Raw genomic sequence first — 19,219 nt, 5'->3', positions numbered from 1 at the left:
GGATTCCAATTCCTTATTAAACCACGGCTCCCTCACACGACCCTTTCCTCCCTGCCTGACGGGTACATACTTATCAAGGACACTCAATAGTTGCTCCTTGAACAAGCTCCACATATCAATTACACCCTTGCCTTGAAGCTTACTTTTCCAAGCCACACATCCTAAGTCATGCCTCACAGCATCATAATTTCCCTGCCCCCATCTATAACTCTTGCCCTGTAGTGCACACTTATCCCTCTCCATCACTAGAGTAAAAGTCATCGAATTGTGGTCACTGTCCCCAAAGTGCTCACCTACCTCTAATTCTAACACCTGGCCTGGTTCATTACCCAGAACCAAATCCAGTATGGCCTCACCTCTTGTTGGCCTATCTACATATTGTGTCAGGAAACCCTCCTGCACACATTGGACAAACACTGACCCATCTAACGAACTTGAGCTATAGCTTTCCCAATCAATATCAGGAAAGTTAAAGTCCCCCATAACAACCACCCTATTACTTTCACTCTTCTCTTGAATCATCCTCGCAATCCTTTCATCTACATTTCTAGGACTATTAGGAGGCCTGTAAAAAACTCCTAACAGGGTGAGCTCACCTTTCCTATTCCTAACCTCAGCCCAAACTACCTCATCCATCATCCTTTCCACAGCTGTAATACTATCTTTGACAAGCAATGCCACACCTCCCCCTCTTTTACCCCCACCTCTGACCCTACTAAAACATTTAAACCCTGGAACCTGCAACAGCCAATCCTGTCCCTGTTCTACCCATGTCTCCGTAATAGCCACAACATCGAAGTCCCAGGTACCAACCCACGCTGCAAGTTCACCTACCTTATTTCGTATACTTCTTGCATTGAAGTATACACACTTCAAACCACTTTCCTGTTTACAGGCACCCTCCTTTGAAATTGATGCCATGTTCCTAACCTCCCTACACTCCAGGTCCTGCACCCTAAAGCTACAGTCTGGGTTCCCTTGTTGGCCTATCTACATATTGTGTCAGGAAACCCTCCTGCACACATTGGACAAACACTGACCCATCTAACGAACTTGAGCTATAGCTTTCCCAATCAACATCAGGAAATCCTAATGTAAAATATAGTAACTTAACCTATGCACCCCTCAACTCGCTGCTATCCATGTACATGTCCAGCAGTCGCTTAAATGTCCCCAATGACTTCACTTCCAACACCTCAACTGGCAATGCATTCCATGCATTCACAACTCTCTGCGTAAAGAACCTACCTCTGATGTCTCCTTTATCCTTCCTCCTAATATCTTCAAACTATGACTTCTCGTATCAGTCACTCCTGCCCTGGGGAAAAGTCTCTGGCTATTGACTCTATCTATTCCTCTCATTATTTTGTACACCTCGATCAGGTCTCCTCTCTTCCTCCTTCTCTCCAGAGAGAAAAGTCTGAGCTTATTCAAACTCTCTTCATATGGCACCCCCTCCAAAGCCTCTGTATCTTTCCTATAGTAGGGTGACCAGAACTGGACACAATATTCCAAGTGTGGTCTCACCAGGAACTTGTAGAGCTGCAGCAAAACCTTGCGGCTCTTAAACTCGGTACTCCTGTTAATGAAAGCCAAAACACCATATGCTTTCTTAACAACCCTATCCACTTGGGTGGCAACTTTGAGGGATCTATGTACTTGCACACCCAAATTCCTCTGTTCCTCCACACTACCAAGAATCCTGTCTTTAATCCTATATTCAGCATTCAAGGTCGACCTTCCAAAATGCATCACTTAGCATTTACCCAGGTTGAACTCCATCTGCCGTTTCTCAACCCAGTTCTGCATCCTGTCTATGTCATGCTGCCACCTGCAGTAGCCCTCTATACTATCGACGACACCTCCACCTTTGTGTCATCTGTAAATTTACTAACCCTCCCCCAACTTCCTCAGCCAAGTCATTTATAAAAACTACAAAGAGCAGAGGCCCAAGAACAGAGTCCTGCAGGACCCCACTCAACACTGTCCACCAGGCAGAATATTTTCCATCTACAACCACTCTCTGCCTTCTGTTAGCCAGCCAATTCTGAATCCAGACAGCCAAATCCCCCTGTATCCCAAACTTCCTGACTTTATGAATGAGCCTACCATGGGGAATCCTAGCAAATGCCTTGCTGAAATCCAAATACACCACATCCACTGCTCTACCGTCATCAACCTGTCTTGACACCTCCTCAAAGAACTCAATAAGATTTGTGAGGCATGACCTGCCCCTCACAAAGCCATGCTGACTGCCTTTAATCGCACTATGCTTTGCCAAATAGTCATAAATCCTATCCCTCAGAATTCTTTCCACAACTTTGCTGACCACAGATGTAAGACTGACTGGTCTGTAATTGCCAGGGATTTCCCTATTACCCTTCTTGAAAAGTGGAACAACATTCGCCTCCTTCCAATCCTCCAGTATGACTCCAGTGGAGAGTGAGGAGACAAAGATCTTCACCAGCGCTTAGCAACCTCCTTTCTCGCTTCCCGGAGCAGCCTAGGATAAATCTGGTCTGGCTCTAGTGACTTATCAATCTTAATGTTTTCCAAAATTTCCAGCACATCAACTTCATCAATCTTGATCTGGTCAAGACTGTATCTCAGCTCCTCTAAATTTTCATTTACAACAAGTTCCCTTTCCTTGGTGAAAACTGAAGCAAAAAACTCATTTAGGGCTTCCCCTATCTGCTCAGACTCTATGTACAACTTCCCTCCGCTATCCCTGATCAGCCCTACCTTCTCCCTGATCATTCTCTTATTCCTCACGTATGAGTAAAATGCCTTTGGGTTCTCCCTAATACGTCTTGCCAAGCCTTTTTTGTGCCCCCTCCTGGCTCTCCTCAGTCCATTTCTGAGCTCCTTTCTAGCAAGCCTGTAATCCTCTAAAGCTGTGCCAGATCCTTGCTTCCTCCACCTTACGTAAACTGCCTTCTTCCTTTTGACAAGAAGTTCCTCTGTTCTCATCATCCAAGGTTCCTTAATCTTACCCCTTTTTACCGGTCTCAGAGGAACAAATTTGTGCATCACTCGCAACAACTGCTCCTTAAATAGTCTCCACATGTCTGCTGTGTCCTTTCTGTGGAACAATTGCTACCAGTCTGTACTTGCCAACTCCTGTCTAATAGAATCATAATTTCCTTTTCCCCAATTAAATATCTTCCCTCGGTAATTGCTCCTTTCACTCTCCAAGGCTATGCTAAATATGAGGCAGTTGTGATCACTTTCACCAAAGTGCTCTCCCATCGCAAGATCTGACACCTGTCCTGGGTCGTTGCCGAGCACCAAATCCAAAATGGCCTCTCTCCGCGTTGGTCTGTCTACATACTGAGAAAGGAAACCCTCCTGAACACACTTGACAAACACGGCTCCGTCCAAACCATCTGCACTTAGAAGATTCCAGTCGATATTGAGAAAGTTGAAATCACCCATAACAACAACCCTGCTATTTTTGCATTTTTCCAGAATCTGCCCACCTATGAGATCTTCAATCTCTCTACTGCTGTTAGATGGTCTGTAGAAAACCCCCAATGTGGTGGCTGTTCCCTTGCTGTTCCTAACTTCCACCCATACTGACTCAGTAGAGAAACCTTCCTCAACAACCTTCGTTTCAGTAGCTGTGATGCACTCTCTGATTAGCAATGCTACACCCCCTCCTCTTTTTCCACCTTCCCTGTTCTTTTTAAACGTTCTAAAGCCTGGAACATCAAGCAACCATTTCTGCCCCAGTGAAACCCATGTCTCCGTTATGGCCACAACATCGTAGCCCCAAGTACTGATCCATGCTCTAAGTTCATCACTCTTATTCCGGACACTCCTTGCATTAATGCAGACACACTTTAACCGATCCCTATGTTTCATTGCGTGAGAAACCTTCCTGATATATTCATTGTATTCTGTCACTGTCCTGTCTGCAACTTACCCCCTCTCTGACATGTGGCTCTGATTCCCACCCCCCTGCCAAACTAGTTTAAATCCTCCCGAATCACACAAGCAAATCTCCCACCCAGGACATTTGTACCCCTCCAGTTCAGGTGCAACCCGTCCTTCATGTATAGGTCCCACCTTCCCCAGACGGTATCCCAATGGTCTAGGTATCTGAAGCCCTCCCTCCTGCACCAGCCTCGCAGCCACGTGTTAAGCTGCATTCGCTGACTGTTCCTCATCTCACTATCTCTTGGGACCAGTAGCAAACCTGAGATCACTACTCTACTCGTCCTGCTCTTCAGCTTCCAACCTAACTCTCTGTGGTCACTTTTCAGATCCTCAATCCCTTTCCTGGCTGTATCATTGGTGTCAATATGTACCACGATTTCTGGCTGCTCACCTTCCCCCTTCAGAATCTTGTAAACCCGACCGGCGACATCCCGAACCCTGGCACCAGGGAGGCAACATACCTTCCGGGAGTTCCATTCCTGACCATAAAACCTCCTGTCAATCTGTCTAACTATTGAGTCCCCTACCACTAATGCTTTTCTATTTCCCCCTCTTCCCTTCTGAGCCTCAGTGCCAGAGACCTGACAACTATGGTTTGGTAGGCTGGTTCCCCTGGTAGGCTGTCGCCACCAGCAGTATCCAAAACAGTATACTTATTGCTGTGGAGAACAGCCACAAGGGATCCCTGCTCTGACCATCGGTTCCCTTTCCTCCCCCTGACAGTAACCCAGCTGCCCTTATCCTGTGTCTGGGCAGTAACCACCTCCCTGTACATCCTCTCAATTTCCCCCTCAGCTTCCCGAATGACCCGTAGTTCATCCAGCTCTAGCTCCAGTTCCCTAACTCGGTTTCCGAGGAGCTGGAGTTGGGTGCACTTCCCGCAGATGTAGTCGGGAGAGGCATGTGAAGTGTCTCTCACCTGCCACATTCTGCAGGAGGAACATGCAACTGCCCTAACATCCATGTCCCGCTACTCTGAAAGCCCACACAGAACTAAACAAAGGAAGAGAAGAAAAAAAAGAAACCTGAAATAGTGAGGAGAAAGCTGTTGTGTTTGCCTCATGCACCCTCAGATCCAGTGAGTGAACATTTGTTCAGATGGGGTATGAAGCTTTGTCTTTGATTGCTGGAGTAAGAAGATTTCATAAGACGTTATACAGTGGTAGTTTTACAATTGAGACTGATGGTAAACCATTGACAATTATTTTGAATCCGAAGGCTTTAGTTCCCACTTTATCTGCTGCCTGAATGCAGAAATGGGGTTTGATTTTTGTCTGTTTAAAGCTGTGGGATTAATATTGATAATTGGAAGATATTTGCAAAGCCAATGTCATAACTAGAATCATAAAGATGCACAGATTACCATCATCATCCAATAGGGTGGATATATTTCTCTTTTCACATGTAGCTGAGTTGCCAGTCACAGCAGATGGCATTGGTAGAATAACTCATAAACACCTTGTGGTGTCAAGGCTGTACGACTGTATGGCAAATGGGTGGCCAACAAAGATACTGGGTTAGGAAATTAGGCCTTTTTTTAAACCATAAAGGTCCGTTGTCAGTAAATAAAGTTTTTTAAAAGTGGGAAGCCAGAATTGTAATTCCGGAAAGGTACAAATCAGCTTGTGATCTTTATGATCAACATTAAGGATGATTTTGATAAAGAGCCCAGTGAAATATTAACATTGGTGTCCAGGATTCCATAAGGACACAGAAGACATAATGTCATAAGGCATAGTCTATTACATTGTAGAAAACGAAGCCCAAGATTGGTACCTTTACCCTGATGGAAATGGTGAGTTAGCGAGTGGCAGGGACCTCACAATGAGTTTACAGAATTTGAGAGCTATTGATTATGATGGCTATTCAAACAGAATTGAGGTGTTTTCACTTAAACAAATAACAAAAAAAAGTTTTAAGATTTAAAGTTTAAAGCTTATGGGCTCCCACAGGGAATTGCTTCTAACAACGAGGCTCTGGTTTGTTCAGAAGAGTTTTCAAATTTTATGAGAATGTACAGGATAAGACACACTACAATTCTGCTTCAAATGGAGCAGTAGAACACAGAGCACCAATTGTCAAGCATGCTGTTGGTCAATAAATGCTCGATACAAATTGGAAAAAAATGTCAGATGCCATTGAATTGCAAATGGACAGGTTTTCTGTTTACTTGTTGTAACACACCTCAACCTTCTACACATAGAACATCAGCTGAATTGTTTCTTAGGATTTGACCTATCATGAGGTTTACATTGCTGAAGCCACCATAGAGTGCAGTCAGTAGAAGATAAACAAGCCAGATAAAGAGATTTGTGACAGGTTTAGAGAGTAAGAAGTCTGAAGTTGAACTAGACATTTGAGGTGAAAGAACATCATCAAACATGATTGAAATAGCTGTTAGGACGTGTTTAAAAAATATGTGGGCCTTGGAGGTATTTAGTTAAAATGTTTGGCAGTGAAAAGATTGGGTTTGTGTGTATAGATCATGTTTAACCCTCAGGGTTTCATGAAGAAGAAGGGAATTGGAAGAACCAAAAGTGTAATGAATTTCATAGTTAAGGTGTGAGTAAAATACCAACTGTTACTCCAACAAACCAAATTGTGATGGAAACCAGAACTGATTGAGTCAGAGTCAGACAGTTGTAGGACAAAATCAGTTAGAGTGAGAGAGAATTCCTACCCAGTCTCAGGCCAAGATCACTCCTTACCTTCTGAAAGTTTGAGTCAAAAAGGAAGTATCCTCTTGGGAAAAGGAAACTAGTGATTTTCTTAGATTTGTAAAAAAGTGTAAATCAAGAGTTAAAAATCACACAACACCAGGTTATAGTCTAACAGGTTTATTTGGAAGCACTAGCTTTCGGAGCGCTGCTCCTTCATCAGGTGGTTGTGTGTGATTTTTAACTTTGTACACCCCAGTCCAACACCGGCATCTCCAAATCATAAATCAAGAGATGATATGAGTTATACTGATTGTGGAAAATGTTTGAGGAGGGAGCAGTGTAATAGCACCCTCTTGTGGCCATTGATGTATAAATGAGAAGAAACCGACTTAATTCAGTAAAAAACCAAAAAAAATGTGGATGTTGGAAATCAGAAACCAAAACAGAAATTGCTGGAAAGGCTCAACAGGTCTGGCAGTATCTGTGGAGAGAAATCAGAGTTAATGAGTTTTGAGGAAGATTCACTGAACCTGAAACGTTAACAATGATTTCTCTCCACAGGTGCTGCTAGACCTGTTGAGCCTTTCCAGCAATTTCTGTCTTGGCATAATTGAGTCTTGTACATTCATGTCCCATGAGCTGCAAATTGTTTTAATCTGTCCTGCACACAGCAGGCTGATGAAAAGCAAGAGAGACAATGGACTGATGCAGAATGATAGAGAGATTTGGGCTGGCATGATGGCTCAATGGTTATCACTGCTGTCTTACAGCGCTAGCAACCTGGGTTTGATTCCAGCCTCGGGAGACTGTCTGTGTGAAGTTTGCACATTCTCCCTGTGTCTGCGTAGGTTTCCTCCCACAGTCCAAGGATGTGTAGGTTAGGTGAATTGGCCATGCTAAATTGCCCATGGTGTTCAGGGATATGTGTGGTAGGTGAATTAGTCTTGGGTAAGTGTAAAGCAATAGGGTAGGAGAATAGGTCTGGGTGGGTTACTCTTTGTATGGGCTTGTTGGGCAGAAGGACATGTTTTCACACTGTATCGATTCTAGGACAGAGAAACAGCATGAGTGAGGGCGCAGACGCTGAGCAGACTGATGCACTGTAACAGAATGAGAAAGAAATAGAAAATGGACTGTTTATTTGTGAGTGAGAGTGGACATATGAACAATGCACAAGAATAAGCCTCTTGATCCTTTCAGTTCTCTCCACCATTCAATAAGATCAAGCTAATCTAATTTTAACCTCAATTCTCCATTTCTATATATCTCTGATAATCTTTCATTCCCTTGGTGATCAAGAATCTATCGACCTCTGCCTTAAAAATATTTAAAGATTTTGCATTCACTGCCTTTTCATGAAGAGTGGGAGTGAGAAAAAAGGAATGGGTTGAGGCAGAGTGACAGCAGATATGCAGGGAGAGGAAGATAGCAGACAAATGCAGATTGAGAGGGAATGGACTGATGCAGGGAAAGAGAGAAAAAAATGTGGATTGGGTATAGAATAAGAGAAAGTGTGAACTGCTGCAGAGTGAGTGAGAATGAGAGTGTGGACCCAACATAGGCAGACACAGTGGAGATATAAATGCTGTCGTGTGAGCTCAGAATATGGTTTTAGAAATGGAACTGAGATTTAGTGTGGAAAATAAGCACATCTACTTACAGAGAAACACCAGAATGGTAAGAGCTATGAAAACTATTACAAATAACAGAAACTGGAAAAGAATAAATAAGCAAGCCACAACTGAAACATTGGGTAAGGTGCAGTTGCTGCAACTTTTCCTCTCCCAGGTTCAGATGAACTGAGAAGAGTATAAAGGCAGTAGGGGTATACTTAAGAGGGAAATCAGGAGGGCAAAAGGGGGACATGAGACCACTTTGGCAAATAGGGTTAAGGAGAATCCAAAGGGATTCTGCAAATACATTAAAGACAAAAGGGTAACTAGGGAGAGTATAGGGCTCCTTTAAGATCAGTAAAGTAACCTATGTGAAACTGCAGAAGTTTAGGGGAGATACTAAATGAGTATCTTGTATTAGTGTTTACCTTGGAGAAGGATATAGAAGATAGAGAATGTGGGGAAAAAGATGGTGACATCTTGAAAAATGTCTACATTACACAGGAGGTGCTAGATGTTTTAAAATGCATAAAGTGGATAAAGTCCCCCAGGACCTGATCAGTCTAGAACTCAGTGGGAAGCTAGAGAAGTGATTGCTGGGCCCCTTGCTGAGATATTTGGATCATTGATAGTCACAGGTGAGGTGCTGGAAAACTGGAGATTGGCAAACGTGGTGCCACTATTTAAGAAAAGTGGTAAGGAAAAGCCAGGGGACTATAGACTGGTGAGCCTGACATCGGTGGTGGGCAAGCTGTTGGAGGGAATCTTGAGGGACAGGATTCACATGTATTTGGAAAGGCGAGGACTGATTAGGCATAGTCAGCATGGATTTGTGTGTGGGAAATCATGCCTCACAAACTTGATTGAGTGTTTTGAGAAAGTAACAAAGAGGACTGATGATGGCAGAGTGGTGGATGTGATCTATATGGACTTCAATAAGGCGTTCGACAAGGTACCTCAAGGTAGACTGGTTAGCAAGGTTAGCTCACACAGAATAGAGAATCCTCCAGGTACTCCAGTTTCTTCCCACAGTCCAAAGGTGTGCAGATTAGGTGAATTGGCCATGCTAAATTGTTTATTGTGTTAGGTGCATTGGTTGGGGTAAATGTAGGGAAATGAGTCTGGGTAGGTTACTCTTCGGAGGGTCAGGGCTGAAGGGCCTGTTTCCACACTGTAGATACAGAACTGGCTCAAAGGTAGAAGACAGAGGGTGGTGGTTTTTCAGACTGCAGGCTTGTGATCAGTGATGTGCACAAGGATCAGTGCTGGGTCCACTGCTTTTCATCATTTATATAAATGATTTGGATGGGAACATAGGATGTATAGTTAGTAAGTTTGCAGATGACACCAAAATTGAAGGTGTAGTGACAGCAACATACAACAGGATCTTGATCAGAATGGGCCAATGGGCTGAGGAGTAGCTGATGGAGTTTAATTTAGATAAATGCAAGGTGCTGCATTTTGGAAAAGCAAATCAGAGCAGGACTTATACACTTAATGGTAATGTCCTAGGGAGCATTGCTGAACAACGAGACCTTGGAGTGTAGGTTCAGAGCTCCTTGAAAGTAGAGCCACAGGTAGATAGGACAGTGAGGCAGTCATATGGTATACTTTCTTTTATTGGTAAGTGCATTGAGTATAGGAGAAAGTGAGGTCTGCAGATGCTGGAGATCAAAGTTGAAACTTTATTGCTGGAACAGCACAGCAGGTCAGGCAGCATCCAGGGAACAGGAGATTCGACGTTTCGGGCACAGGCCCTTCTTCAGGAATGAAGAATATAGGAATATAGGAGTTGGGAGGTCATGTTACGGCTGTACAGGACATTGGTTAGGCCACTATTGGAATACAGCATGCAATTCTGGTCACCCTCCTAAAAGAAGGATGTTGTTAAACGTGAAAGGGTTTAGAGAAGATTTACAAGGATGTTGTCAGTGTTGGAGGGTTTGAGCTATAGGGAGAGGCTGAATAGACTGGGGCTATTTTCCTTGGAATGTCATAGGTAACCTTATAAGTGTTTATAAAATCATGAGAGGCATGGATAGGGTAAATAACCAAGGTCTTTTTCCTGGGGTGGGGATGTCCAAAAATAGGAAGCATAGGTTTAAGGTGACAGGGGAATGATTTAAAAGGGACTTTAGGGGCAACGTTTTCACACAGAGGATGGTGCATATATGGAATGAGCTGCCAGAGGAATTGGTGGATTTTGCTACAATAACAATATTTAAAAGGTATCTGGATTGGTATCTGAATAGGAAGGGTTTAGAGGACTATGGGCCAAGTGCTGGCAAATGGGAGTAGATTAATTTAGGATATTTGGTCAGCATGGACAAGTTGGACCGAAGGGTCTATTTCTATGCTGTACATCTCTCTGACTTTGTGACTTTAAAATGAAAATATGAATATGAAACAAAGATGACAGTTTTTCTATCACACTGACAAGATTATAAAATTGTGTCAGATCTGCTCAACAAACCGGAGCAGCTACATGTAACTCCAGTCTTATGACTTGCTGGAAGGAGATTGTTTCAAAGTGTATTCCACCTTAAACCTCTCTGAAGAACAAACAAATTGCAAAAAATTTGAAAGCTCTGAAGTGCATTCTTTGAGCCTTGACTGAATTTATGCAGGAATGGCAATTAGAGCTCAAGGTTTACCAGAGTCTGTTGATAGAAATGTGACTACATTAACACAGCTCATAGAAAGCTGTGAACTCAGGTACCTTAAGGGTGTTCTTCCCCAAAACAGGAACATTTGGGAATAAGGGATTCCATGAAACAGCATTACAGCTAAGAAATGGACATCTGAATCTTGAAGAAGTTATAATCATGTACAGAAGCTCCAAGCTCGTAAGTGATCAGCTAAACACATACCTGATGCGTTTGTCCATAATGTGTCCATAATGACCCTGTGCATCATTTTGATAAGTGACTCAAACTGGTCTCCTATATTGAAAAGCTTTGCGAAAAATGTGGAGAAAAGCAATGAGTATTCATAGAAGAACCAGGAGAAAGATGAAAGCTGAAGAGCAAGTTCCAAGATCTTTGTTAATATGCACACAAATATTTGAATCAGACAATCAAAACTATAGAAAAAGAGACAATTACTGCAGTGATGTCAAGATTAGGACAAATCAAACTTGAGTATTAGAGATGTTGGATGAAGATTCCGAGTATTAGAGAGATGTTGGATGAAGATTCCTAGTGTTTGGTCTATACCCTAAAGCTGGTTGGCAATGTTTGTTGTGATGATGCTGCTCCTTTAACAAGATTATGTTGTCCTTGGTTTACTTTTCAGGAGGTTCCGAAATGTCTGGGCTTGGATGGGTTTTAGAACCACTCTGATTGTAGCTAGCAGATGCTGCATCAGGCAAAAAGCTTTCAAGTTAAAAAAAAACTTGCAATGAAAGGGGATTGACCAGTTCTCCCAGCTCAGCTTTCCTCTGGTTTAATTTGGAGTTTTTGGCAGTCTGACTATTCACTGAAAGCAGTCAGGCAGTTGCAAAGCTGCTGGTCTCAAGAGAAGCAGATCCATGCTGAACCTCTCTCTCTGACGTCTCTCCTGTAAATCCTGTCAAGCCTGATTCATTCATTCAGTGAATCAAACTGCATTCATTCGTTCAATTAATCAAACTTCATTCATTCATTCATTCATTCAGCGAATCAAACTTCACTTCTGCATTCGAGATTTGTTGTGTTTCGCTGTCCACATTAACTGACAAGTAGACAACCAAATTAAGTGAGACAGAAACTATGTGAAAGACATATTTAAGGAAAAAGCATAAATTCTGAGAAGATTTTGAAACTGATCCAGAGACCACCTCAATCCAATCAGCAGGAAGAGCTGATACCCAACATGTGTATCATCACCAGACCCAAACTCTGTAGAGATCACATGTGCCATCCATGTAGCTAAACAGATAAAGGTTAGACTAGCTACAATACAAACAGATATCAATGAATGAGAATTGTTTTGTAAAGTGGATAGCTTGGGAAATTACAGTTATAAATAATGCAAATGTGTTTGTCTTTTAAAGAATGATGTTTGGGATACAACGTTTGACAAATTATCTCCTGGTCTGCCATAGTCATATAACATGTGCCATGAAGTGTGCAGATAGGAGGCAGCCGCACTTCGCAGGTAAGACTTTTTTCGTTTGAATATAGAACAGTTACAGTTGTAATGTAGGAACAAGGTCTTTAAGAATGACAAAATGGTTAGAGCTCAGCTCACTTCACCCTTTCAGGGTTTGGTCAGCTCAGCTGGATGGGCAACTGGTTTGTGATGTAGAGAGCCTTCTGCTTGTTTACTTTCGATCCAGCATCTGCAGGGTTTTTTTTTGCCTCTAACTGAGTGATGCCAACAGTATGGGTTCAATTTCTGACACCAGCTAAGGTTACGATGAAGGACTCTCCTTCTCAATCTATCTCCTAACCTGAGCCTGATGACCCTTAGCTGAAGCAACCACTAGTTATCTCTCTCTCTCTCTGTCTCTCTCTCTGCCTTTCTCACTAAAGAGAGAGCAGCACTATGGTCCAGTAGGATTATAGCAACTTTACCCTTTTACTTCATCCATCCAAAACACTATTAATCTAATAATTAATCAAATGATGCTGACATTTTTGTATTTACTGTTTTATGTAGAAGTTTGTTTCCTGAATACGTTACTCTATGTATGAAGAAAAGCTTTTTAATCAGTGTATTTGCATTTCATTAATTCATCTGTGTAGCTATTTGTTTCCCTACTTATTCAGATTAATTTAAACTCATTGTACAGATAAATGTTTTCCATACTGTTTGCCATCATATATTTCCACATATAAGTATTTCCCTTCAACATGGGAATATGTATATTTCTCTTGTGATTTCACACAATGTAGATCAGCCATGTGGCTCTTGAATGCACTGGTTCCATTATTTGAATGTCTCCTTCGCATTTCAGTGAAGAAAATAATTCAGAACACTTACGCTGTTCCCTGACCAGAGAACTATGGAATTTCATCACAACTTTCTCTAACATAGAGTCATAGAGAGGTACAGCATGGAAACAGACCCTTCGGTCCAACCCATCCATGCCGACCAAATATCCCAACCCAATCTAGTCCCACCTGCCAGCACCCGGCCCATATCCCTCCAAATCCTTCCTATTCATATACCCATCCAAATGCCTCTTAAATGTTGCAATTGTACCAGCCTCTACCACATCCCCTGGCAGGTGCAGCTTAATGTTCCAGGATACAAATGCTACAGGAAGGATAGAAAGGGAGGCAAGAGAGGAGGGGAGTGGCATTTTTTGATAAGGGATAGCATTACAGCAGTGCTGAGGGACGATATTCCCAGAAATACATCCAGAGAAGTTATTTGGATGGAACTGAGAAATAAGAAAGGGATGATCACCTTGTTGGGATTGTATTATAGACCCCCCAATAGTTAGAGGGAAATTGAGAAACAAACTTGTATGGAGATCTTAGCTATCTGTAAGAATAATAGGGTAGTTATGGTAAGGGATTTTAACTTTCCAAACATTGACTGGGACTGCCATAATGTTAAAGGTTTAGATGGAGAGGAATTTCTTAAGTGTGTACAAGACAATTTTCTGATTCAGTATGTGGATGTACCTACGAGAGAAGATGCAAAACTTTCCCTACTCTTGTGAAATAAGGCAGGGCAGGTGACTGAGGTGTCAGTGGGGGAGCACTTTGGGGACAGCGACCATAATTTTATTTGTTTTAAAATAGTGATGGAAAAGGATAGACCAGATCTAAAAGTTGAAGTTCTAAATTGGAGAAAGGCTAATTTTGACGTTATTAGGCAAGAACTTTCGAAAGCTGATTGGAGGCAGATGTTCGCAGGTAAAGGGACGGCTGGAAAATGGAAAGTCTTCAGAAATGAGATAACAAGAATCCAGAGAAAGTATATTCCTGTCAGGGTGAAAGAGAAGGCTGGGAGGTATAGGGAATGCTGGATGACTAAAGAAATTGAGGGTTTGGTTATGAAAAAGAAGGAAGCATATGTCAGGTACAGACAGGATAGATCGAGTGAATCCTTAGAAGAGAATAAAGAAAGTAGGAGTATACTTAAGAGGGAAATCAGGAGGGCAAAACGGGGACATGAGATAGCTTTGGCAAATAGAATTAAGAAGAATCCAAAGGGATTTTACAAATATATTAAGGACAAAAGGGTAACTAGGGAGAGAATAGGGTCCCTCAAAGATCAGCAAGGCAGCCTTTGTGTGGAGCCACAGAAAATGGGGGAGATACTAAATTAATATTTTGCATCAGCATTTACTGTGGAAAAGGATATGGAAGATATAGACTGTAGGGAAATAGATGGTGACAGCTTGCAAAATGTCCAGATTACAGAGGAGGAAGTGCTGGATGTCTTGAAACGGTTAAAAGTGGATAAATCCCCAGGAACTGATCAGGTGTACCCGAAACTCTGTGGGAAGCTAGAGAAGTGATTGCTGGGCCTCTTGCTGAGATATTTGTATCATCGATAGTCACAGGTGAGGTGACGGAAGAACATGTATATTATTACGTTGACTGTCTAGTTCAAAATTTCATTAGCTTTATCTGTGTATTCTGCATCATTTGTTGAGATTTTTGTATCTTTTATCTGTGTCTTCAGCTTTTACATCATTTATGATCTAGGTACCCTGCTCAGTTTCCCTTCTATTTACTTTACCCAAAAATGTGTTTTGGGGTCACTGCTGTCATTTCTATAAGTTTGGTTCAGAAATTGGCGAGCTGAAAAGAAGACAGAGTGTAGTGGTTGATGGGAAATGTTCATCCTGGAGCTCAGTTACCAGTGCTGTGCCACAAGGATCTGTTTTGGGGCCACTGCTGTTTGTTATTTTTATAAATGATCTGGATGTGGTCATAGACAGATGGGTTAGGAAATTTACGGATGACACTAAGGTAGGCAGAGTTGTGGATAGTGTTGAAGGAAGTTGTGGGTTAGAGGGGGACATAGATAAGATGCAGAGCTGGGCAGAGAGGTGGCAAATGGAGTTTAATGTGGAAAAGTGTGAGATAGTTCACTTTGGGAGAAATAGCAGGAACGCAGAGTACTGGGCTAATGGTAAATTCTTGGCAGTGTAGATGAACAGAGAAATCTCGGTGTCCTGGTGCATAAATCCCTGAAAGTTGCCACCTAGGCTGATAGAGTTGTTAAGAAGGCATATGGTGTGTTGGCATTTATTGAGTTTCAGAGCCACGAGGTCAGGCTTCAGCTTTATAAGACACTGGTAAGACTGCACCTGGAGTATTCTGTGCAGTTCTGGTTACCGCATTATAGGAAGAATATGGAAGCCTTGGAAAGTGTTCAGAGGAGGATTACGAGGATGTTACCTGGTATGGAAGGAAGGTCTTACGAGGAAAGGCTGAGGGAACTGAGGCTGTTTTTGTTGGATAGAAGAAGGTTGAGAGGTGACTTAATCGAGACATATAAGATAATCAAAGGGTTAGATTAGGTGGACAGTGAGAGCCTTTTTCCTCAGATGGTGAAGGATAACATGAGGGGATATAGCTTTAAGTTGATGGTTGATAGATTTAGAACAGATATTAGGGGTAGTTTCTTTACTCAGAGACCAGTAGAGACATGGAACGGCCTGCCTGCAACAGCAATAGACTCGCCAATGTTAAGGGCATTTAAATGGTCATTGGACATAGATATGGATAATACTGGAACGGTGCAGGTTAGATAGGCATCAGATTATTTTCACAAGTCAGCGCAACATCGAGGGCTGAAGGGCTTGTACTGCACTGTAACGTTCTATGTTTACATTTGTCTACAGTAATTTTAAATTATCCTTTGTTTTGCTCAGTTATATTACATTATTTTCACTAATTTCACTGTATCCCAGTTTGGTTTTGCCCAGAGTTCACCACTTAACATCAGGCATCCACGTTCAAGGCATTGATTCAAATTAGAAACAGCTATGATAGCTGCACTGATTTCTGGGACACTTCGCTCATGAAAGGAATAGCCAGTAAACTATTATGTTCATGACTGAATATATCTATAGATATTCAAATACAGGTCATTCTGCTAGATGGTTGATAGACGTACTGGTTGGAAGCAGTGTGTTGGAGGACCGGTAAATGTTAGTTTTTTTTAAACTGGTTTTTCCCTCTACCTCCTCCCCCACCACTTTCTACCCTTTGGACAATTTCATATTGATAGCTTGGTTTTAAGCTGAATCCCAAAAGCTTTCAATTTATCTAATAATCTTCCCTATGGAAGTCTGCTGATGCCTTGTGATTGTCTGAGTATTGTTGTATAAGTTATAAGTACCTGGCGGGATTGAGGAATGCCTTAAGTACCACTTGCGGGCAGAGCAGATTAGGACCTTGAAGGAATAAGACCCTACATCTCGGCTCTAACAACGTCTATTGTATCAATATAACCAGTAACTAGTTGTTAACACAATAAACTACTCCTTGTTCAATACAGGAGACTACTAGTTTGACCAGGAAGTGGTTTTCCTCTCCCACAGTGGACCAAGCAAGCCAGATAGATTCTTATCAATAAAGCAGATAGTGGTAATGAACCTATTACATAATGAGGTATAATTTCAGTTTAGCTTTATCTATAACAGGTCTCTTTATGTTGATAAGTTTATGTTGGTCTTTGGATGGCCCTTCTTCAAAGAAATGAAGGAGGTTGGTCAGGCATTTTCTTTTTGTATTATTTATTAAGTCATTATTGTGCAGATACTCTTCACATTTACACCTTATTATTAAATCCGTTATCAAAGACCAAATCCGTAGTAACAATAATCCCTCTGTCATGACCACTATCTGATTAATAAACTCTTATTGATTTATGAACAACATATTAACCTTCTTCCAATGTACAATATCTCAGTGTCTACTGAGTCACTATAATTATGGTCAAGACCTCACAATGCCTTGAGTCATTTACCTCTCAGTGATAAATGCCATTTATTCTTGGCAATCCTGAAAACGTCAATGTACCGGTAATCCTTCTATAATGCAATGGTAGTGCAATGTCATGTTATAGAAAAATCGCACTTTAGAAACAGCGCTTAAAGTGTTGGTATATAATCCATTACAATTCACACACATTTTAAAAGTTTGCGCTTTAAAAACAGTGTTCCCAACTGGGCAGCACGGTGGCACAGTGGTTAGCACTGCTGCCTCACAGCGTCAGAGACCCGGGTTCAATTCCCGCCTCAGGCAACTGACTGTGTGGAGTTTGCACGTTCTCCCCGTGTCTGCGTGGGTTTCCTCTGGGTGCTCCGGTTTCCTCCCACAGTCACAAAGATGTGCAGGTAAGGTGAATTGGCCATGCTAAATTACCCATGGTGTTAGGCAAGGGGTAAATGTAGGGGTATGGGTGGGTTGCGCTTCGGCGGGTCGGTGTGGACTTGTTGGGCCGAGGGGCCTGTTTCCACACTGTAATGTAATGTAATCTAATCTCATCTAATTCAGTAATTACGTTGTAGCGAATCTGTGTTAACAAAATGCGTGTTATAGCAGAATGACCTGTATTTGAATATCTATAGATATATTCAGTCATGAACATAATGCATGAATTGCTTTGAACTCCTGCTGTGATGTTTCTGACCACACGTTTCTCCTCATACAAGTCACAATGAATTCCCATGTCAAGATCCTCAGTCAGTTTGATGCTACACGTCATAATGGAGTTTCAGTCTCCAACCACTAGGTGGTTCTCTAGGATCATTGCCATTAATTCCATTGCCACTGTGATAAAACATCAAAAGTTATATCCATTGATGGGCTATTGACAACACCACAGTAGAATAATTGGATATAGAATCAAACAAATTCATCAAAGGCTTCTGAAATAACTCTTCAGAGACTGGCATTCCACCACCAATCACCCTTTATTTTTAAATGCATAGCCATAAGACATCGGAGCAGAAATCAGGTCATTCAGCCTGTCAAGTCTGCTCTGCCAGGCTGATAAATTTCTCAACCCCATTCTCCCTTTATAAGACCATTCTCCCACTATATACACAATAACCCTGCCTCTCAGGCATTTTCTTTTTGTATTATTTATCAAGTATTATTATTTGATTGCACAGATGGGACCCAATATCCCTGACATTATATCAGCCTGGGCTCTCTGATTGGATCAGATTAACAGTCCCAATCAGGGCATTCATATTCTATGAGGTCCACCTGGCTGACATCATGTCAATCACTACAGTTTTCAGTTGCAGATGAAGCAATCTGGAATGTACCAGAACCTGGAACAACAGAAGATACACTGCCCACTATCTGAAAGATGCACTAGTCATTCCCTTTACTCTCTTTGATGGGGATTCCTAAATCATGTTTGAGGAAGGAATCCATGCCATAGAGATGGTGGAAAGTTTTGTGGGGTGGGGGAAGTGGGAAGAGGAGATATGTGTGGCTGGTGAGTTTTGTGGACCATTCAAGAGAGGATAGCTAGTTAAACAAAAAAAACTGCAATTCTTAGAAATGAATGCCCGTTATATTGGAGCTCCATGTTTAGGTATGAGTCGGACAATACGTTTCATTCACCAGTTTTACTGGTTCTACCTTCTGGCTCGACATAAACAGCCATTTTAATTATTTTCTACCCCCAGCAGACCAAGAAAAATGATTGGATGAGATACAAGTTGTTTCATGCCAAAGGACTGCACACATTTGCCCATTGGTACTTAAGAATTATAGCTTAACCCTTATAACCATTACCATATGGTAAGTTAAATATTTTAATAAGGCCACTGTTTTGTTTGAGAGCACAAGTCTCTAATTCTGAGATAGACTGGATAGTAAAGTTACATAGACAGTATGTGGGATACCTTTTCCATTTTCAACTGCTTATCATTTTGATTTGCACTGTGAACGTGGTAGGAAGCAATTGCAAATCTCACTGGCAGCAGGAAACACTTAGTAGAGCTGGACAGAACCCATGGAATTAATCAAACGTAGAGAGTCAGGGCTTGAGGAAGCTGGCATTGAGACAAAATACCCAGACAGCCTGTGAGCA

General features: G+C 41.9%; 1 long non-coding RNA gene across 1 annotated transcript in view; it reads left to right on the top strand.

Annotated features, from left to right (window-relative positions):
• LOC148145291 (uncharacterized) overlaps positions 1-19,219 on the top strand; it is a 119,195-nt gene that overhangs the window by 34,251 nt on the left and 65,725 nt on the right. Inside the window, exon 4 of the long non-coding RNA XR_015761391.1 lies at positions 12,246-12,349. This is a non-coding gene — a long non-coding RNA (uncharacterized LOC148145291). The remainder of the gene's footprint in view (positions 1-12,245; positions 12,350-19,219) is intronic.

Source organism: Chiloscyllium plagiosum, unplaced genomic scaffold (genome assembly GCF_037043375.1).
Source record: "Chiloscyllium plagiosum isolate Xiang-an unplaced genomic scaffold, Cpla_swu_hap1 HiC_scaffold_25, whole genome shotgun sequence".
Classification (NCBI taxonomy): Eukaryota; Metazoa; Chordata; class Chondrichthyes; order Orectolobiformes; family Hemiscylliidae; genus Chiloscyllium; species Chiloscyllium plagiosum.
The sequence above is the reverse complement of the archived record's forward strand: the minus strand, read 5'-3'. Positions and strand labels throughout refer to the sequence as shown.